Source organism: Cupressus sempervirens, chromosome 2, assembly GCF_028749045.1.
Source record: "Cupressus sempervirens isolate cs-2001-9-10 chromosome 2, ASM2874904v1, whole genome shotgun sequence".
NCBI classification, from domain to species: domain Eukaryota; kingdom Viridiplantae; phylum Streptophyta; class Pinopsida; order Cupressales; family Cupressaceae; genus Cupressus; species Cupressus sempervirens.
Window position 1 is genome coordinate 555,811,262 of NC_143119.1, and position 24,038 is coordinate 555,835,299.

General features: G+C 41.9%; 1 pseudogene; it reads right to left on the bottom strand.

Moving 5' to 3' along the window:
* Positions 1 to 1,408: 1,408 nt before the first annotated feature.
* Positions 1,409 to 2,501, bottom strand: LOC149573748 (18S ribosomal RNA; annotated as a pseudogene).
* Positions 2,502 to 24,038: the final 21,537 nt, after the last annotated feature.

A 24,038-nucleotide genomic window follows, 5' to 3' on the forward strand; every position in this document is an offset into this window, starting at 1 on the left:
GGCAACTTGGTGAGTGGAATTAGAGAGCCAACATGGTGAGGCGACTCGGTGAGTTGGTTCGTTGAGATGACATGGTGAGCTGACTTGGCGAGTCGACCTGGCGAGCAAACTTAAAGAGTCGACTTGGCAACATACTCAAGTCGACTTGGTGAGGTGACCTGGTGAGCGGGCTCAAAGAGTCGACATGGTGAGGTGACTCATTGAGTCAACATGTAGAGGCGACTCATGGTGAGGAGCTATCCTTGAGGCGACTTGGTGGGCTTACTTGATTAGTCAACTTGGTGAGCTGACCTAACGAGCTGACAGGGTGAGTGGGCTTAAAGAGGTGTGACTTGGTGGGGTAACTCGATAAGCCAATTTATCGAGGGGAGATGGTGAGTTGACTTGGTGAGCTAACTTGGTGAGCACACTTAAAGAGTCAACTTCGTGAGGTGACTCGGCGAGTTAGCTCGCTGATGCGACTTGGGCGGGCTGTCCTGGCGAGCAAACTTAAAGAGGTGACTTGGGCGGGCTGACCTAGTGAGCGAACTTAAAGAGTTGACTTGGCAACATACTTGAACAACTGACTTGGTGAGCTGACATGGTGAGTGGGCTTAGAGAAGCAACTTGGTGGGGCAACTTGGCGAGCACACTTGCTGGGGCAAGGTGGTAAAAGGACTAGGTGATTCGACTTGGTGAGCTGACTTAGGGAGCTGACTTGGTGAGCGAACTTAAGGGATCAACTTGGTGAGGCAACTTGAATAGTCGACTTGGTGAGCTGACTTGGGGAGCTGACATGGTGAGCGGTCTTAAAGAAGAGGCGACCTGGTGAGGCGAGACGGTAAGTCATCTTGGTGAGCTGGCTTGACGAGCTGTGAGCAGACTTAAAGAGTCAATTCTTGATTTGGCAAAGACCACATGGTCAGATCACTTGGTGAGTCGACCTGGCTAGCAAAATTAGCAAGAAAAATTATAGAATTGACTTGCTGTCCCCAGCCAGGATCACACGCCTGGGTCAACCCAACTTGGGTCACCTAACTCCATCGCCCCAGCCTCGGGCGACCTGACTGTGTCACTAGAGTGGGTCGACTAGGGGAAAAAAAAATCATGGGAGGCCTTGTACAATGAAAAGCGCTAAATTTTGGGCATTACAAAAAAAAAAAAAAAAAAACAAGTTACCCGCTTTTGGATCACGCACAAGTTTCAGTTCACGTATTGCTGAGCCGACTCGAGGCGTTATGCCTAGCTAGCCAGATCTGAGGTAGGGTAGCCGAAACGATCTGATTTGAGAATTTTCTTTATAAAAAGAGATCATGATATCCCCCATAAAGCAAAAATGAATGAAATTTTGGGAGTTCAAAAAAAAATGTTACCTGGTTTTGGATTGTGCACAGGGCTCGGGTCACATAAAATCGAGGTGCCTTGGGTGACATGATTCGAGCAAAAATTTGATGGTGGCATGAGTCATGCAAAAACATTGGAGGCCATTAAGGCTCGAGGCACTTCAAGTCGAGGTTGCCGAGGTGGGTCGGGTTGAAAACTTTGGGCGTTAACCAAAAAGAAAAAGTTAACCACTTTTTGATCACGTACACGGCTTGGGGCACTTAGAATTTCACCTCTGACAATGAAATATGAATGCCCCTGACAGTCCCTATTAATCATTACTCCAGTCCCGAAGGCCAACGGAATAGGACCAGACTCCTATCGCATTATTCCATGCTAATGTATTCAGAGCGTAGGCTTTCTTTGAGCACTCTAATTTTTTCAAAGTAACGGCACCAGAACTGTGACCCAGCCAATTAAGGCAAAGAACACGCCACCGGGAGAAGTGACGTGAGGGCCAGTGCACACCCAAAAGGTGGACCGACCGTGACGACCCAAGGTCCAACTATGAGCTTTTTAACTGCAACAACTTAAATATATGCTATTGGAGCTGGAATTACCGCGGCTGCTGGCACCAGACTTGCCCTCTAATGGATCCTCATTAAGGGATTTAGATTGTACTCATTCCAATTACTAGACTCGATGAGCCCAGTATTGTTATTTATTGTCACTACCTCCCCGTGTCAGGATTGGGTAATTTGCATTCCTACTACCTTCCTTGGATGTGGTAGCCATTTCTCAGGCTCCCTCTCTGAAATCAAACCCTAATTCTCCATCACCCGTCACCACCATGCTAGGCCTCTATCCTACCATCAAAAGTTGATAGGGCAAAAATTTGAATGAAGCATCGCCAGCACAAAGGCCGTGCGATCCGTCGAGTTATCATGAATCACTGAAATAGCGGGCGAGCCGGCGTCGACCTTTTATCTAATAAATGCATCCCTTCTAAGAGTTAGGATTTGGTGCACGTATTAGCTCTAGAATTACTATGGTTATTCGAGTAGCAAAGTACCATCAAAGAAACTATAACTGATTTAATGAGCCATCCGCAGTTTCACAGTATGAAATAGTTCATACTTAGACATGCATGGCTTAATCTTTGAGACAATCATATGACTACAGGTAGGATTGACCAGGTAGCTTCTAACAACGAGGGGACCCCCAAGACCTGCTATAGCCAAGGGATGCCCGCCGCGATGGGAAACCAAAATTTGCATTCGCTCCGTCATGCATCCAAACATAATCCGCCGCACAAGCAACAAGAATGATGTTCACAGCACATGCAGGACTTGAAATGCTCAAAGATTTCACACAAGCGGAAAGTGTCCCATCGTCGACCAGAGAGGGCCGAACAAGGAGCCTCAGTTCATAGGCACCTAGGAAGAACATCCCGTATGGAACCCTTTACCCTCAAACTCGTTGTCGCCACTACTCAGAAAGAAGCCTTGAGTCTGTACGAGATGCACCACACACGTAGCCACCTCAATTGTAAGGCCACTCAGAGACATCCATTTCCCTGGCATATGCCTCCTACATGCTAGTTGAGGTGCACCCGTACAGACAAAATCCTTCTCGATTGCAACAAACATTTTCCCATGACGAAGAGCTGGTTGCTGAAGTGCCAACGGAGACTACCGTGCTGAAGGGTGAAGGGTCATGCGAGTCAAAAACATGGCTAGTTATGCAATTGGCAGGGGCATCACTGTGCACGCAACCACCTCAATTATAAGGCCGCTCAAGGGCATCGTGTATAACACCCCCTCTACACATTTATAGGTGATGAGAGCCCACCCACATACACGGACATGTCTAACTTCTGGATAATTTCTCCTTTCCTAGCATAGCCTCGCTAACCGTTCCCCGTGACACGTGATCTGCCAGCGCAGGTACAGAAAAGTTCCTACGGGTGAACACTAACACTAGTGTTGTCGAACAAGCTTCAATCTCATGCACATGCACATACCAAAGAACTGCACCGCGCGGGAACCCACCCGCGAGCACCCACATCTCGGCAAAAAGCATTTATGTGATTTCTTCCCCTAGATAGACAAGTTGGGCCTACACTTGTCGGAGCATTGCAAAGATGAGCGCTTTGGTTTGCAGGAGCGTAAGAAGAACATCTCGTATGAAACCCATTCCCCCAAAATGCTCAAATCACAAATTCTCATAGCAGAGTCGTAATGCAAAGATGTACACCGCGCACACAACCGAGTAAGGAAACTCGGAGACATCCATTTCCCAGGCATATGCCCCCTACATGCTTTTTGGTGCACCCTGTTCAAACAGCCATACTTTGACAAACCCTCTCAGAATTTTGCATCTAAACAGAGATGAAATGCCTTGGGTTTTTTGTCCACACAATGCAAACACCGAACACTCTCTTTAGGGGGGAGCTAAAGAAGAGTATCCCCCGTAGAACCCATGAGCCGCAGCCATTCGGATCGCACAGGGCAGGACAGGGCATCGAGAGTTTCTGCATCCAAACAAAAATTATCGGTAATACTCTACGCTTCTACTGGCCTAGAGCACAAAGGCTGTCATGACAGTGCCATGCACTTTTGTAGGATGAGACAGTGAAGAGGCGAGCATGCATCGAGAATGCACTAGCAAATAAATTATGCGGCAACCAAACCTATCGCCGGCCCCCTCTCAATCCCAAGGCTCTACCAATTGGCAAAAACTTAGGGTGGAGAGTGGACCCTTGATGAAATTAGGGACGTCGAGCAATGCAGCCGTGCAACCATCTCTTTCCTTCTTGTCATCCGAGCAGGATAAAAATGCAATGATAGAACGTGCCAATGAGACAGAACCCTTGGCTAAAAGATACAACTCCATGCACACTCAGCAACAAGCGCATCTTAGAATTGAACACCAAATGTGCAGTGTGTTGCAAGCCATGCAGACACCTACATATAGGGTATATCCAACAAAACAAAGCGACAAGTACTTCCCACCAGCTCTGCCATTGCGATTACCAAATGATATATACTCACCGCCACAGATTAATGACCATCATTACCATCTTGGAATAGATACAAGCACATCAAGCTTCATCCGATCAACTGGATGAATTTCACCTTGAAGGGGCCCAATCCAAAAATTTGGAAGGTCACCTCCTGGAACTCTCAAGAAAAAGGCCCATCTTACATGCAAACTTTGCTACTGCACAAACACGGGTTGCAATTAAAGAGAAATTGAAAGGCCGTCACAATGGCCCAAGGCCAATGCTCCGACAAAGTCAATTTTCTCTTGCAATCACCATGCCGCCGTTTATAGAGAGATCTCCCCATTCACTTGTGATGCGACGCACAATCCAAGTGCTAGACGTGAGCTCACCCTTGAAAGGCCACTTTCCAAGGCATCCCCTGATGACACATTGGAATGACAACTACTGTAGAACCATTCCCAATGTTGTGCCGATTGAGTTGGCACAAAGGCGACCTTGGGGAGCTCCCGCGTAGCAATCAGGATGTGCTTTCATACCCATCTCTCACAAAGACCAATGTTAGCTATGAAAAAATTTGGAATCCAAGGGCTCGCATCCATCAATATCGTCGGCACTAGGTCTATATACAAAGGCCACGGAGAGGTTCCGAGAAGAGAAGCCCCCCCTGCTTTCTCACATACACATCCCAATTCCTAGACACAAGCTCCCGCCCTTAGCATCGCTCTCCAGATCACCACAATGAAACATTGGAATGAAAACCACTGTCGAACAACTCTCGAAATTGTGGCAATGGAGTGAGAGAGAAGAGCAACTTTGGGGAGAGGCGCATAGCAAATGGGCTGCTCCTTCATCCCGCTCTTATATACAGATCTGATGTCGCTGATTTCGTTTGGAATCCAGGGTGCATTCGTCCTTGCCCACATGAGCAATGGCTCTTCTGATCGAATGGCTACAGGGAGCTTCTGATAAAAAGGGCTCCCTTGTCACTCATGATGCGTAGTCCAACTGCTAGACGATGGCTCGCCCTTTAGATCACTGCCCAGGCAACCACCACAATGGCACCATTGGAATGACAACCGCTACTGAACCATTCAAAAAAATTTGCACCAAAGAAGGTGTTGCGAAGAGAACGACTCTAGGGAGAGAGCACTCGCATAGCAAAATCGGGATGGCTTCATGGCCCTTCCAATAGAAACGATGCTGGTGCCAATATTCAAAATTCAAATAACATGTCTTTCTCAAACACCAACACCAATTCTATTGGGGAGGGTCACCGAGAGCTTTTGTTATCAAAGCCTCCCATTGTAGCCGCGATAGGCATTCATTGGGGGATTCATGCCGATGGCATAAATTTATGCAATACCTGAGCAACACCGAACGGAGGTGCTAGACGAGGGCTCCCATTTTAGATCAAGTTTTAAAATCACCAAGAAGATGCGGTGAGGGCTGGCAACCACTGCCAAACCCTTTTCCAAAATTGAGTCAGCTGAGTGACAAGAAAACATGATCTAAAGGAGAGTCCAGGAATAGCACCCTCAAGGGTGGGCTTCATGACCCTCTAATTGATTCAACGTCGGTGTCCACCATTTCAAAATCTGACATATCCATCTGCCCTGATAACAGCATTGAATCAATGAGGGGGGCACGGGAGAGGCTCGTGGAAACCACCTCTCCCATTGTAGCCATGATAGGCACACAAAAAATCTTGCTAGAGCACCAAAGCACCCACCCTCATGGCTATAGACAAGGGCTCACCATTAGATCAACTTTGAAATCGTAAAACAGACACGGTGTAGAATGGCAACCGCTACCAAGTCTCTTCCGTAATTACGTCGATCGAGTGATCGAAGAAGGTGATCTAAGAGAGGGTCCAAGCATAGGCATTCGTTGGGGGATTCGCACCGATCGCATAAATTTATGCAACACCCGAGAAACACCGGACGGAGATGCTAGATGAGGGCTCCCATTTTAGATCAAGTTTTAAAATCACCAAGTAGACACGGTGAGGGCTGGCAACCGCTGCCAAACCTTTTTCCGAAATTGTGCCAGCTGAGTGACAAGAAAACATGATCTAAAGGAGAGTCTAGGTATAGCACCCACGAGGGTGGGCTTCATGCCCCTCTAATTGATTCAACGTCAGCATCCACCATTTCAAAATCTGACATATCCATCCGCCCTGACAGCAGTGTTGAATCAATGAGGGGGGCACGGGAGAGGTTCGCGGCAACCACCTCTCCCATTGTAGCCATGATAGGCACACAAAAATTTTTGCTAGAGCACCAAGCACCCACCTCATGGCTATAGACAAGGGCTCACCATTAGATCAACTTTGAAATCACAGAACAGACGTGGTGTAGAATGGCAACCGCTGCCAAGTCTATTTCGTAATTGCATCAGTCGAGTGATTGAAGAAGGTGATCTAAGAGAGGGTCCAAGCATAGGCATTCATTGGGGGATTCACACCAATGGCATAAATTTATGCAATACCCAAGCAACACCAGACAAAGGTGCTAGACGAGGGCTCCCATTTTAGATCAAGTTTTAAAATCACCAAGTAGACGCAGTGAAGGCTGGCAACCACTGCCAAACCTTTTTCCAAAATTGCGCCAGATGAGTGACAAGAAAACATGATCTAAAGGAGAGTCCAAGAATAGCACCCTCGAGGATGGGCTTCATGCCCCTCTAATTGATTCAACATTGGTGTCCATCGTTTCAAAATCTGACATATCCATCCGCCCTGACAGCGGCATTGAATCAATGAGGGGGGCACGGGAGAGGCTCGCGGCAACCACCTCTCCCATTATAGCCATGATAGGCATGCAAAAAATTTTGCTAGAGCACCAAGCACCCACCTCATGGCTATAGACAAGGGCTCGCCATTAGATCAACTTCAAAATCGCAAAACAGATGCGGTGTAGAATGGCAACCGCTGCCAAGTCTCTTTCGTAATTACTTCGGTCGAGTGATCGAAGAAGGTGATCTAAGAGAGGGTCCAAGCATAGGAATTCATTGGGGGATTCACACTGATGGCATAAATTTATGCAATACCTATGCAACACCGGACGGAGGTGCTAGACGAGGGCTCCCATTTTAGATCGAGTTTTAAAATCACCAAGTAGACGCGGTGAGGGCTGGCAACCGCTGGCAAACCTTTTTCCAAAATTGCACCAGCTAAGTGACAAGAAAACATGATCTAAAGGAGAGTCCAGGTATAGAACCCACGAGGGTGGGCTTCATGCCCCTCTAATTTATTGAACGTCGGCGTCCATTGTTTCAAAATCTGACATATCCATCCACCCTGACAGCGGCGTTGAATCAATGAGGGGGGCACGGGAGAGGCTCGCAGCAACCACCTCTCCCATTGTAGCCACGATAGGCACACAAAAAATTTTGCTAGAGCGCCAAGCACCCACCTCATAGCTAGAGACAAGGGCTCTCCATTAGATCAACTTTGAAATCGCAGAACAGACGCGGTGTAGAATGGCAACCACTACCAAGTCTCTTCCGTAATTGTGTCGGTCAAGTGATCAAAGAAGGTGATCTAAGAGAGGGTCTAAGCGTTAGGCATTTGTTGGGGGATTCACTCTGATGGCATAAATTTATGAAATACTTGAGCAACACTAGACGAAGGTGCTAGACGAGGGCTCCAATTTTAGATCGAGCTTTAAAATCAGCAAGTAGACGCGGTGAGGGCTGGCAACCATTGCCAAACCTTTTTCCAAAATTGCACCAGCTGAGTGACAAGAAAACATGATCTAAAGGAGAGTCTAGGAATAGCACCCTCAAGGGTGGGCTTCACGCCCCTCCAATTGATTCAACGTCGGCGTCCACCATTTCAAAATTTGACATTTCCATCCGCCTTGACACCGGCATTGAATCAATGAGAGGGGCACCGGAGAGGCTCGTGGCAAGAACCTCTCCTATATAAGCTATTAGTGCGAGGCTCACTCTACATTAGAAATTAGCAAACACACCAACATCCGCCTTAAAAATCCAAATCATTGAAAATTTTGACCAAACAGCCATCCACGACCCAATTTTTTATGAGGTCGTCTAAGGAGCAAAAGATTGTCATCGGTTGCAATTAAAGAGAAATTGCAAGGCCATCATAGTGGCCTGAGGCCAATGCTCTGACTAAGTCAATTTTCTCTATCCACTTTCCACTTGAAAGGCCACTTTCCAAGACAACCGCCGATGACACATTGGAACGACAACCGCTGTCGAACCATTCCCAATGTTGTGCCGATCGAGTTGGCACAGAGGCAACCTTAGGGAGCTCCCGCGTAGCAATTGGGATGTGCTTTTGTACCCATCTCTCACAAAAACCAATATGTTAGCTGTGAACAAATTTAGAATCCAAGGCTCGTATCCATTGATATTGTTGGCACTGGGTCTATATATTCAAAGGCCACAGAGAGGTTTTGATAAGAGAAGTTCCCCTGCTCGCTCGCACAAACATCCCAAATGCTAGACACAAGCTCCCACCCTTAGCATCGCTCTCCAGATCACTGCAATGACACATTGGAATGAAAACTGCTATCAAACAACCCCCAAATTTGTGCCGATGGAGTGAGAAAGACGAGCAACTTTGGGGAGCCGCGCATAGCAAATGGGCTGCTGCTTCATTCTGCTCTTATATATAGATCCGATGTCGTTGATTTCCTTTTGAATCCAAGGTTGCATTCGTCCTTGGTCACACAAGCAATGGCTCTTCTCATCGAATGGTCATGGGGAGCTTTCGATTACAAAGGCTCCCTTGTCACCCGTGATGCGCAACCCAACTGCTAGACGACGGCTCGCCCTTCAGATCGCTACCCAGGCAACCACCACAATGGCACGATTGGAATGACAACCACTGTCAAACCATTCCAAAAAAAATTTTGCCAAAGAAGTTGTTGCAAATAGAACGACTCTGGGGAGAGAGCCCTCACATAGAAAAATTGGGATGGCTTCATGGCCCTCCCAATAGAAATGATGTTGGTGCCAATATTCCAAATCTGAATAACTTGTCTTTCTCGAACACCAAGACCCATTCTATTGGGTCGATATCGTCGGCACTGGGTCTATATTCAAAGGCCACGAAGAGGTTTTGATAAGAGAAGCTCCACTGCTCACTTGCACAAACATCCCCAAATTCTAGACGCAAGCTCCCGCCCTTAGCATCGCTCTCCAGATCACTACAATGACACATTGGAACAACAACCACTATCGAACAACTCCCAAATTTGTGCCAATGGAGTGAGAAACAAGAGCCAGATCGGGTCGACGAAAATGGCTAAGCCAAATCGGGTTGGCTAGCATGGCTCGACCATCATTTTTTGCTGAGAGCTTTCGATACTAAAGCTCCCATGTAGCCACGATAAGTACACCATGACAAATTGCTAGAGCGCCAAGCACCCATAGCAAATTGCCATTATACCAAGCAATGCCGGAGTGCTAGAGAAGGGCTCACGTTTAGATCAAGTTTTAAAATCACCAAAAACACATGCCATGGATCGGCAACCGCTACCTCACCTTTTCCAAAATTGAGTCATCGGAAAACATTATCTAAAGGAGAGCCGAGGAAAAGCACTGAGATCGCTTCATGCCCCTTTTATTGATTCAACATCAACATACACCATTTGAAAACCCAACAATCCGATCTGCCTAAACACCAATGTTGAATGTATGAAAGGGGCATGGGAGAGGCTCGCGGCAACAACCTCTCCTATATAAGCTATTAGTGCGAGGCTCGCTCTACATTAGAAATCTGCGATAGCACAGACAACTCCCTTAAAAATCCAATTCAATGAAAAATGTGACCAAACAACCATCCATGACACCATTTTTGGAGCTCGCCCAGAACAGCTCGGCCAGCATGGCTCGCCCAGAACAGTTCGGCCAGCATGGCTCACCCAGATCGGCTCGGCCAGATTGGGTCGGCCAGCATGGTGACTTAGTGACTTGGTGGGAGTACTTGGAACTGTCAAGAACAAAGGCCAATCTTACATGCAAACTCTGCTACTGCGCAAACATAGGTTGCAATTATAGAGAAATTGCAAGGCCGTCACAATGGCCCGAGGCCAATGCTCTGACTACTAATTTAATTTTCTCTTGCAATCATCATGCCGTCGTTCATAGAGAGATCTCCCCATTCACTTGTGACGACGCACAATCCAAGTGCTAGACGTGAGCTCGCCCTTGAAAGGCCGCATTCCAAGACATCCCGATGACACATTGGAATGACAACCGCTGTCGAACCATTCCCAATGTTGTGCTGATCGAGTTAACACAGAGGCGATCATAGGGAGCTCCCGTGTAGCAATCGGGAAGTGCTTTCATACCCTTCTCTCACAAAAACCAATGCTAGCTGAAGAAATTTAGAATCCAAGGCTCGTATCCATCGATATCATCGGCACTGGGTCTATATTCAAAGGCCACGGAGAGGTTTCGATAAGAGAAGCTCCACTGCTCGCTTGCACAAACATCCCCAAATGCTAGATGCAAGCTCCCGCCCTTAGTATCACTCTCCAGATCACCACAATGACACATCGAAACGACAACCGTTGTCGAACAACTCCCAAATTTGTGCCGATGGAGTGAGAAAGAAGAGCCAGATCGGGTCGACAAAAATGGCTAAGCTAGATTGGGTCGGCCAGCATGGCTTAGCCACCATTTTTCACTGAGAGCTTTCGATATTAAAGCTCCCATGTAGCCGTGATAAGTACACCATGACAAATTGCTAGAGCGCCAAGCACCCATTGCAATTTGCCATTATACCAAGCAACGCCAGAGTGCTAGACAAGGGTTCACATTTAGATCAAGTTTTAAAATCATCAAAAAGACATGCCATGGATCGGTAACCGCTACCTCACCTTTTCCAAAATTGAGTCATCGAAAAACATGATCTAAAGGAGAGCCGAGGAAAAGCACTAAGATCGCTTCATGCCCCTTTCATTGATTCAACATCAGCATACATTGTTTGAAAACCCAACAATCCGATCCACCTAGACAAAAATGTTGAATCAATGAAAGGGGCATGGGAGAGGCTTGCGGCAACAACCTCTCCTATATAAGCTATTAATGTGAGGCTCGCTCTACATTAGAAATCTATGATAGCACGGACAACTCCCTTAAAAATATAATTCAATGAAAAATGTGACCAAACAACCATCCACGACACCATTTTTGGAGCTCGCCCAGAACGGCTCGGCCAGCATGGCTCGCCCAGATCGGCTCGGCCAGCATGGCTCGCCCAGATCGGCTCAGCCAGCATGGTGACTTGGTGACTTGGTGAGAGTACTTGGAACTATCAAGAACAAAGGCCAATCTTACATGCAAACTCTGCTACTGCGCAAACATAGGTTGTGTTGGTGTTTTATTTTGATGTTAACAGTGCTAAAACTACTAGGCGACAAAAGTCTTAGTACCTAGATATCAGTACATACACAACCTAAAGAATAGCCAATTCTCATTATCACTTGCATATGCAAAGTACTAGGGCCCAACTCCAACAAAACCTTAGACGGTTTTCTACTCTTTTGGCTCTGTAAAAACTAGGGCGGGTGCACCCGGGGATGGTTCAAAGATGGAACAATTGTATGAGAATTATTCTTAGTTTCATTTTGATTCTCATCTCTAAATCCTCAAACATATACGTAAATCTTACCAAATTGATAAACACATCCCTTGAACAGATATGGCCAAGAAATCTTCTATAGCTCTGCAGATGTTTCCAACAACAATGGCTAAATGAAGCTACAACAATCCATGCAGGCAAGTGCTGGCCAACTTTGAAAATCTTATAGGAAATATAAGTAAAGATTGATTTTATGATGTACTTTGAAAAATCTAGTCATAATATACTTCTCTTTTGGCTAAAATACTTTCGATCAGTGCCTAATCCATTTGGGAATTCAGAGTCAAGTAAATTCTTAGATCTAATTTGTTGCTTTGCAACAAATTTTCATCAGCAATTCTTACCAGAATTTATCATTCAAAAATCCTTATTAACACCCAAGAAACCTCATCACATTCATCAGAGCCTTTATTTAATCCATTGAATTAAAAACAATAACAAATGGATGTACAGTCTTACTATATTGCAATCAATTGCATAAGCTTTTACTCACACAACATCAAGGTAGCTAAGTATTTAAAAGGAGACAAAATTTAGAGAAGAACAGATATGGGGACAGTTCATAATTTGTATTCATTTCCTTTGAAAATGGTATATCCTTTACAAAAGACCCAGAAAAACCTTCAAAGAAGAAGCACAGTTCTTTCTACATTCATCTATATCTCAAAAATTTTGACAGAAAAAGTATACTATAAATTTCTTTCCCAAAATGTTTGGACCAAAAATAGAAGTAAGCACAATACTTAGTGAAAACCAAATTCGGACCCTTCTTTAGCCCTGGGATCTCACTTAAATAATTTGAGATGCAACAAGCTTCAGGCTATAGAAGGTGACAGGTGTCCTTCTTTTGAAAAACAAAAACAAGAATAACAGAAAGGTTGATTACAACAGCAATTCTTGGCGGGTCCCTTTCTGTTATGCTTCTTGGTTGTTATGATCTGATCTCACAATCATTCTTCATCTTTAGAGTACATAACCATAAGGTCTATAAGTGATGTATCATCTTCTGTTACATGCAAACTCACTTTAACCTGGGGATTTTCTATGTCATCATTGCTGACTACAAAAGTAACTATTACTCTTACATCTTCTTCGTCATCGTCTCCTGACATCTGCTCACTAAACTGATTTTTCCATCTGTTAAAAGTATCATCATCTGGCCAATCAAAACTTAGGGTTTCTCTTTGTATCTTTATTAAAGAATTGGCATTTTCTTCTAAATCATCGAATTCTTTTCTTATATCAGCATAATATAATTGTATTTTTACTAGCTCTTCATTTGTCTTTGCCCAAAACCAATGGCCAGTTTCACTGATGATGTTTTTTATTCTGTTATCGAATAATTCATCCATTTCCTTTTTCCATTTGTCTTTTTCCTTTACTGTATCAACAGATTCTAAGGCACAAGGAAATAGGGTGAATTTTTTAGCAAGATATTTTGAAAAACAAAGTATCAATTTTCTCTGTAAAGAATCTCTTTTATTCTCGAAATTATCTAATTGATTCAATAAATCAAAAATCCTTTCAACCTGATGATAAGGCATTTGGACTGTAGATATACAAATAATTGTAACATCATTGTTTCTCTGTCTCCATTTCTGTGCAAGAGAATCTATTCCATCCTTTTCTTTATTTAACTCATCCATGAGGGTTACAATCCTTGTCAACTGATCATAAAAAGTTGACCATTGTATTTTATCCCTCAAATATGTCACACCCTGCCTCCATTTCTCTTCCTTCTGATTTCTAAATTCTATCTGCCACTCATGCAATTTGGTTTTTTCTGCTTCAAATTCCTCTGCAGTATAGAATTGGGGTCTTTCAGGGGTGTCAGGTATCTCAATAATAGGGGTTAATCTCACAAATGACTGTGGGGGATATGCAATTCTCAGTGTACTGGATTCTCCCACTTTTCTCTTTCCAAGTACCTTTTCTAATTGAGATACCCTGTTTTCTAACTCAATTCTCCTTTTTACCTCTTGGTTATAGGCTTCCACCACTATTTCATATTTATTATGCATATCAATCATGTCCCTCTCTCCTCTTTCCACAGTAGCCAAGGCAAATTTAGAATAATCCACATTCATGTGGGCTGCCTGTACATTTGAAGTGTCAGCAACTCTTCTTACAATGATACTCCCTATTAATCCTGAATCATCAGGCTGTGATGAAGTAATTCTGGATCCTCTTCTCAGGGACCACATAACAAGGGTAGCTTGATCATTGCTGAACGTTGTACCCAAGAATTCCTCTTTATTTGGATCCTGGAGTCCTAAATTATTTGAAACAGAATTAAAAATTAATGCGTCAGCAATGTCCCAATTGGGCAATAATAAAACATTAGCATTTTTTACCATCTGTCTTCCCTCATCAGGGGTTATATTTTGGAACTCTTGCACCATTTTTTCCTTTATTATATTTTGAATAGAGGTCTCATCCATTTCTGGATGTTCTATTTTCATATTATTACACCTTTGCTCAAAAATGTGCATGTTTACTCTCCACGCAAACTGATGGAAAGCCCTAGATCTTACAAAATTGTTATCAGATAAAAAATGCTGACTGGCTTGTTCCAAAATAGAGTCCAATTCCCTTCCTCTGAAATCTGTTGTAGTTAATTCAAAACTTGGTACAGGGGGTTCCTGAGGGTTCCCTTCATCAATCTCTGCTTGTGTAACAAAAATTTCTCCTTGTGACCCCATTTGTTCAAATTGCTCATTGGTGAGCTATTCTTCCTCAATTCTTATTGGGGTTTGAGAAGGTGAGCAACTTTCATCAGGGGATTCTTCCTCCCTTATTATTCTCCTTCTTTTGGGAGAAGGTTCAGGGGGTCTTTCTTCTAGGACAGTGCTGGTGGATTCAACTATCTGTTTTTCTTTATGTACAACGGGCACCTGCTGTCGGACAATAGTATATCCTATTTTCTTCTGTACCACCAGTGGACCTATTCCAATGTTGGGGGTGAAACCCAATTTTCTCATAATTTCTCTGGCTTTATCTGGAAAAGAATTAATAAAATGCTATTTCTTCTCATTCATTACTTCCATTATCTCAGAGAAAGTACTCATGAGCTTATGTATTTTATCTGCATTGTTTGCAGCATTACTAAGAGGACTGAAATCTTTGTCAAAACAATTAATGAATTCCAAAACTTTTGAATAGACTCTCCATTTTTCTTTCTTTATTTCTTGCTCATGGAGAGAGTATTCATTTCTTATTATATCTTCAGGAAAATAGAATTCATGCTGAACTGGACGAAGCTTGATTCTCAATCTAAGGGCAGAGTTAAAGAAACCTTCTGTATCACAAAAATGAGAGTGAGACACTGCCATCTTATATTGATCCAAAATTTTATGGAGAAAGACCCACCCTTCTTTAGTTATCACAAACTGGTGGGCTATAGTACAAGTAGGAAAAATTGATCCTGTCCCCCTTTTGTGCAAAAAGGCCTCCTCCACTCCTCCCAACTGCCACAAAAATTCAGCTATCCCTACCTTTAAAGGTACCTGATAGGGTAACACATGGGGTGTTCTTTTGAATCCATAGACCCTGAGGACAGTTGAGACTGAATATGGGATAATATCTCCCCAATTATGTGAAACTTTTAGATTATGGGTTTTTTCCATAGGCCCGACAAGGTGCATTAATGCCTTAGGCATTCTGGGATTGTCACTCAATATGAGCCACCTTAGTTTGGAGGCAAAGTGCCTATCAAATCTAATGAAGCTAGCATTTTCTACTTCCTAGGTCATGTCTGCACTCCATAATTGGACTGGTAGTGCTTCCCCTTTTTGTTCTCTATTTAAAACCATTTCTTTACTAAAATAAGTGGCCCCTTTAAAAAGAAACATATGCATCAATAAGGAATACTGACCCCAAACCTTTTCCACCTTGCCCTATGCAATCCCCACCAATCCCTGATGAATCTCATTTGCCAAGTAAGATGCAAAATCAAAAATTATTTCCACACCAAAAGAAGATATTTTGGTGATCATATACATGAAGCTCACCGGAATAAAATCTTCTTCGCCCTCTCCGAAGACTCTGCACAGGGTCCTATATATCTCCACTGCCCTGGCATTAAAGCATGATTTCTTGAATGGTTCTTTAGAAGATGATGTTATGGTTGGGAGGCCTCCAATCCGGCCTATGTGGGCTTTCAGTGCACCCTGTCTAACTACATCCCTCTTGGATATATATTCTTTTTCTAAATCTATCAAATTAATGGGCACATGATACATGGTGAGGGGTCCTAGACTGAAAACCTTCCTAATCTCCTCGGGACTGATGGTAACTAAAGCCTCACCATCCATTCTTCTCACTACCTTAGTGGCTTGGTCATAGTTTTTTGCTATAGCTTCAAGCAGGTCGAAATCCATAAACACGCTGGGGACAACAAGCTTCCCAAGATCAAAATTCCATATATTGGCATGAGGGGCATATAACTTCCTTTCCGCAAACCATTTTTTGAATAAACTCAAACTAGTGTGAGAAGTTTGAGCATCCCGGACCCAATTACCCTTATCATACAATCCATCAGCTACCCTTAGCCTAGGGTTGAGTGAGGTTAACCTCTTAACTTGCACCGTTTCTACAGTAGATTCAGGAAGTAACTCAAGCAAATCATCATGCACATTTCTATCCAGGTAGTTTATTGCACCTGTAAATCCCTTCTTAGGAGGCATCTTGGGATATCTTTTAAAACTTAAAAGCTCACGAAGATGATGGTAGTTTTACTTACTTGAATTCTGTCTCAATTCTCCTTTGTATTCCTGCAAATTTTTCGCGAACAGACAACTTGACAATTTTTTTTTATCAAACCTTGGCACGCTTTTCTTTCAGTAATGGCTTCTACACAAGAATGGCTTCAAATATTTTCTCGCATGAAACAAAACTAATGAAATCTCTCTGTATTATACTCTGTTTTTCCTCACGAACGAAGCTTTCTTGTCTAATTAATACAGAGAGTGGCACTACATTTTTCATTTAAAACTGCGCCATTGATCTTCAAAGATTCTACGACCATGCGATACAAAGAGAACAACTAGCAGTTATATTTTCCATGTCAGTTATTTTACCCAATGAGAACTTTCCACGTACATAATTCTTTCTTTTGATGGCGCTTATATTTAGACCCACTGATGTCATGTCCCCTATTCAAATAATTAAAAAAAATAAACTTTGTTAAGGCAGGCAGGCTCCAAAAAGGTGAAATTTCGGAAAAAGGGGTTAATCTTTGGAAACCAATGGACTAATAAATAAAAATTATTATTAAATTATATTTTATTAACCCCTCTTGGATGTGAGTTAGGGTTATGCCCTCTTTAAAAGGGGTTTGGAGGCATTTTGGGCTCATTCTACATCTTGATTCTTGATAATTTTCTTGTTGTTCTTCAGAGGCTGCCAAACCTGTGGAGAAGGAGACCCAAGAATGGGAGTTTGCAGGTTTCCAGAAATGCTAAGGATAGGAGTTTGAAGCCATTCCATGTGCATGCTCATACAGAGTTTGCCCTTGTGCTGAATAGTGCCGATTTGGGTGTTTTCGGGGTTGTTTTTGGTTTGAATTTGGGTTTTCAATTGAGTGTTTCATATCAGTTTGGTTTTCTATTGTATTTCAGACTTTATGATGTTAAAATAGAGCTGAATATATTTATTGGGTTGTGATTAAACTTCTGAGATAATTTATGAGTGTTTTGTGGTGTTTTCGGGCATTTTTGTGTTAATTTCGAGAGCCCGATTGAGCATAGTTTTGCCCTACATTTGTGATCTGTTGTGTAAGGGCTATACAAATCTGGAAATTTCATTTTATAGGCTGTTATGCTTCTGAAATCTCTGTAAAAATGTCCATTTTCAAATTTATTAATAATTTGTGAAGTTGTGAAGTTTTTGGCACTAATTTGGACATACCCGATTTGGGTTTTATTGGAAAATTGGCAGATCTTTGTAATATTGGTTGTTTGATTTTAAAGTTCTGATTTGAGGCTGGAAATATCATAAAAAATCAGTAAAGGGACATTACAGTGGTATCAGAGCCGTGATCTTGCCAGCCTGAGGGTTTGTAGAAGTTGCATGTCAGTTTTAACAACTACCCAGATCTTGCATGTCAAGTTTTGATAACTACCCAGATCTTGCATGTCATATTTTATGATTGCATGCAACTAAGTGAAAGAGAAAAAAGATATTTTCAGCAAGAAAAGAATAAAGAAATTTTGATTAAACCCCCAGTTGAAAGAAAAAGTACAAAATCCAAGGAAGAAAAAAGTATGGCTGATCCAGATGAGATGGCAAAGAAATTCTTCCAAGACATCCAAAATACTCAGAAGCAAACAGTGGATGGTTTGGCAGAAACTAGAGAGGCTTTGCGGATATTGACAGAAAAATTACAAGGAATTGCATCTATTAATGAGAAAGGGAGCACTTCAGAGGAGCCGAGAAATGGGAGATCCACACCATCTAAATCAACCAAATCCATTTTCTTGCCTGCAGATGAGCCACCAGTACCAAATCCAGCCATTAATCCAGTGGAAGAGGTTACAGGTAATTTGATTACATTAAGAGCTACTTACAATGGCTTAGATGATGACTTTCGTAGTTCAATTCCTTTTAGAGAATATGTGGATATGATGAACGCTTTGATGCCCAAGAAAGAGAATACGAGGGAGCATAACACAAGTGGAAGAGAGCTCAAAAATAAAATAAGCAAGTTTACAGCACCTACTTTTGATGGAACAAATAAAATTTCAGCTAGAGCATGGCTACAAAAATTACAAACTTTCTTCACACTTAACCCCATGAAAGAGAGTGATGCTATTCAATTTGCAAGTCTACACTTGGAAGATGCAGCCTATGATTGGTGGTATCATGGAATGACTACTCAAGGTCACGATCAGGTAACTACATTTGAAGATTTCAATCAAAGGGTGATAGATAGATTTGACCTCAAGGATGATGAAGAATACTTTAAAGAATTGTCAAAGTTGAAGCAAACCAAATCAGTTAATGAGTATATAGAAGAATTTCAAAAATTGGCTGTTATGGTACCTGATATGAGTGAAAAGAGGATCATTTATCTTTTCCTTGATGGTTTAGAAGATTCTGTTAAGGGTTTGGTTAAGGCTTTCTCACCCTCAACCTTATAGGAAGCTATCAAAAGAAGCTTGCAACTTGAAACTTGCGTGCCTATGAAATCAATCACTAATCAAAAACCCCCAAATCTTTGGCAACATAAGGAAAATTTTCAGAAAAAGACTTTCCCAACACTACCACCAAAAGATGTGAAAAATGTGGCAAAAAAAAAGGTAGATGAAGAGACTAGGAGTGAATTACGAAGGAAAAAGCTTTGTTTTACTTGTAGAGAACCATGGGTTCCAGGACACAGATGTTTGGGGAAAGGTCAAGTGCACTATATTGAAGTTGCTTCAGAATCTGATTCAGATGAGCATGAGGAATTTCATGATACTAAGGAGGAGGTAGAAGAAGAGAAAGTAAAAGAAATCAGCAAGGATGGCACTTTAGCAGAATTATCAGGAGTCCCAAGATACCATCCCTTCCGAATTCGAGGGGTACTAGCAAGGAAAAGGTTGACTGTTCTTCTTGATAGTGGGGCAACTCACAATTTTATTGATGAGGGATTTGTCATGAGAAGAGGGCTTAAAGCAGAAGATTTTGAGGGATTCAATGTTACTGTAGCTGATGGATTCACTATGCCTTGCACACGGGTGGTGAAACAACTCAAGATGACCTTAGGAGATTATGAGTTATGTGATGACTTCTATGTGGTTGGTATTGGGGAGACAGATCTTGTATTGGGTGTTCAATGGTTGCACTCTATCGGAGGCTATTACATGAACCATCAAACTATGGAGTTTAAATTTCATTCCAATGGGAAAGAAGTCATATTGAGAGGGTTATCGAATGGAGCACCTAAGGCGGTCTCTGCAAAGAGGATGGAGAGGACTTTTCGAAGAGGACAAGTAACATGGGCAGTAGGAGTCATAATCCAACCAACAAGCTCTCCCAAGAATCAAGGTAATTTCCATTTTGAAATTCAAAATATTCTTGATAAGCATAGTATAGTTTTCAATGACTTGCCTCTAGGATTACCACCAGATAGAGGTTTTGAGCATGTTATAGAGTTAGAATAGGGTGCCAAACCAGTTATAACAACCCCATACCGCCATCCAAGAGGTTATAAGGAAGAAATTGAAAAAACTATTAAAGAACTCCTGGACATGGGATTCATAAGGCCTAGCTCTAGTCCATTTGCATCATCTGTGGTACTTGTCAAGAAAAAGGATGGTACAATGAGAATGTGTATAGACTACAAGGCTCTAAACAAGAAGACCATAAAAAATAGGTATCCCATACCACACATAGATGAACTCATTGATGAGTTACATGGTGCTTTATACTTCTCAAAAATTGACTTAAGATCAGGCTACCATCAAATCCGAATGAGGAGTGAAGATGTGGAAAAGACTGCTTTCAGATGTCACTATGGGCACTTTGAATTTCTTGTTATGCCATTTGGACTCACTAATGCACCAGAAACATTCCAATCTTGTATGAATAAGGTATTCAGTCAGCATCTTTGAAAATTTGTTTTGGTATTTTTTGATGATATCTTGATATACAGTAAAACATGGGAAGAGCATCTAAAGCACATAGACACTATTTTGGGAATCTTGGAGCAGCAATCCTTCTATGCTAAGCTATCTAAATGTGAGTTTGGTTTGACAGAGATCCTATATTTGGGACATATTATAAGCTCTAAAGGAGTATAGGTTGATCAACAAAAAATCCAGGCAATTTTGGATTGGCCTCCACCCACTAATCTTACACAGTTGAGAGGTTTTTTTGGGTTGTGTAGCTACTATAGGAGATTTTCCAAGGGATTTTATCAGCTTGCTGCCCCCTTGACTGATTTGACAAAGAAATGAGCTTTTGTTTGGACAGAAGAGGCACAAAAAACATTTGATAAGCTTAAGGAGGTAATGAGTTCATGCCCTGTGCTTGCAATTCCAGATTTCTCTTTACCTTTTGTTGTTGAATGTGATGCTTCGGGAGAAGGTATAGGGGCTGTCCTAACTCAAAGGGGACATCCAATAGCATTTGAGAGTCAAAAATTGAATCAATCAGAGAAAGGGTACTCCATCCATGATAAGGAAATGTTGGCAATCATGCATGCACTTCATAAGTTTAGACAATATTTGGTATGTGGGAGATTCATTGTAAAGATAGACCATAATAGCCTCAGGTTCTTCTTGAACCAAAGGGATTTGAATGATCATCAACAAAAATGGGTAACCAAATTGCAAGCTTATGATTTTGATATTCAATACATGAAAGGAAAGAATAATGTGGTTGTTGATGCTCTCTCAAGAAAGCCCACTTTGTGTTCCTTATCATCTATCTCTGCTGATTGGAAAGTCTCCATAATTTTAGAGTATGCTAAAGATTCATTTGCCACCAAGATTTTGGATAAGTTAGTAGATGATAACAGGTACAAGGTTGTTGATGAATTGATTTATTACAAGAATAGGATCTTCTTAGTGCCAGGGTCAAAAACTAAGGAGAGGATATTGAGGGCCTTTCATGACACACCTTTGGCTGGTCACCAGGGATACTTCAAGACATACAGGAAAATTCGAGAGTGATTTTCATGGAAGGGTATGAAGGAGGACATCCTTAAACACATTAAGGAATGTATGGTATGCCAACAAAGCAAGAGTGAGCAAAATTTTCCTGCAGGGTTGTTGCAGCCACTTCCTATTCCTGAACAAAAATGGGAAAGTATTTCCATGGATTTCATCACTGGGTTGCCCAAGGTTCAAGGTAAGGATTGCATATATGTGGTGGTAGATAGACTAACTAAGTATGCACATTTCTTTCCTATCACATCTAATTTAAAGGCATCACAAGTGGCCAAATTGTTCTTCAAGGAAATTTTTAGATTACATTGTTTGCCTAGAAACATTGTTAGTGACCGGGACAGTAGATTCCTCAGCTCTTTTTGGAAGGAGCTCTTTCATTTGGCAGGAACTAAACTCGCTCCCAGTACTAGCTATCACCCTCAAACAGATGGACAAACAGAGATAGTTAATAAATGGATAGAAGGATATTTGAGGAACTATGTTTCAAATCAACAACATGCTTGGGTGAAATGGTTACACCTAGGGGAGTATTGTTACAATACATCTCATCACATGTCTATTGGTATGCCTCCTTTTCATGCTCTTTATGGTTACGATGCCCTTTCCTTTGTTGATCTAATAATTTTCGATAGTAGAGTACCCGCAGCAAGTGATTTCATCAAGCAAAGCCAAGACATAATAAGGTCCCTCAAGGATAATCTACAACATGCACAAAACCAACAAAAGATATATGCTGATAGGAAAAGGATTGAAAGATCTTTTGAGGTGGGAGATTTGGTATTTGTTAGGTTGCAGCCATATAAGCAAAGCACCTTGAAGAGAAGTGGGGCAGAGAAACTCAAGCCAAGGTTCTATGGGCCTTATAAAATCATCAAGAAGGTAGGAGAGGTAGCTTATGAATTGGAGCTCCCACCAAACAGCAAAATACATAATATTTTTCATGTATCTTTCTTAAAGAAGGTTCTAGGCCAGCAAACCATAGTATCTATAGAATTACCACCTCTTGATGATGAAGGGAAATTAGTTTTGATACCAGAAGAGATTTTGGATACAAGAGAGAAAAGGTTGAGAAATAGGAGCATCACAGAGCATTTGGTCAAATGGAAAGGATTACCACTAGAGGATGCAACTTGGGAAGGAGAACATATTCTTGAGAATTCCAACCTTCATTGCTTGAGGACAAGCAATATTTGGAAGGGGAGGACTTGTCATGTCCCCTATTCAAATAATTAAAAAAAATAAACTTTGTTAAGGCAGACAGGCTCCAAAAAGGTGAAATTTCAGAAAAAAGGGTTAATATTTGGAAACCAATGGACTAATAAATAAAAATTATTATTAAATTATATTTTATTAACCCCTCTTGGACGTGAGTTAGGGTTATGCCCTCTTTAAAAGGGGTTTGGAGGCATTTTGGGCTCATTCTACATCTTGATTCTTGATAATTTTCTTGTTGTTCTTCAGAGGTTGCCAAAACTATGGAGAAGGAGACCCAAGAACAGGAGTTTTCAGGTTTCTAGGAAGGCTAAGGACAGGAGTTTGAAGCCATTCCATGTGCATGCTCATACAGAGTTTTCCCTTGTGCTGAATAGTGCCGATTTGGGTGTTTTCGGGGTTGTTTTTGGTTTGAATTTGGGTTTTCAGTTGAGTGTTTCATATCAGTTTGGTTTGCTATTGTATTTCAGACTTTATGATTTTAAAATAGAGCTGAATATAAGTATTGGGTTGTGATTAAACTTCTGAGATAATTTATGAGTTTTTTGTGGTGTTTTCGGGCATTTTTGTGTTAATTTCGGGAGCCCGATTGAGCATAGTTTTGCCCTACATTTGTGATCTGTTGTGTAAGGGCTATACAAATCTGGAAATGTCATTTTGTAGGCTGTTATTCTGCTGAAATATCTTTAAAAATGTCCATTTTCAGATTTATTAATAATTTGTGAAGTTGTTAAGTTTTTGGCACTAATTTGGACATACCCGATTTGGATTTTATTGGAAAATTGGCAGATCTTTGTAATATTGGTTGTTTGATTTTAAAGTTCTGATTTGAGGCTGGAAATATCATAAAAAATCAGTAAAGGGACATTACAACTAACAACGGAGAACACGTGTCAGCATGTCGCTACTTCGTTATGCATAAAGAACAAGCACCTTGCCATGGCGAGGCGGCGACAACCGTTGATCAGATCAAGAAATGATTGAAAGATACGCTACAGGACTTCTTAAGAAAGAAGGCGGTGGGCCCAACTCACTATGTCACTATAATTATCTTCCTTGCAACTCTTCATAGTGAGGTAGCGAGCTCCGTTGATCCACTTCAAGTTGACGTTCAAGATTTCTTGTACATTCAGTCAGATAGGTATTAATGAGAATCAGATCTCTGCATAGCTGGCACATGTCAAAATTTATCACAATCATCTGTCATTACACGTCATCAAAGATCTTGCCAATCTTTTCCCATTTT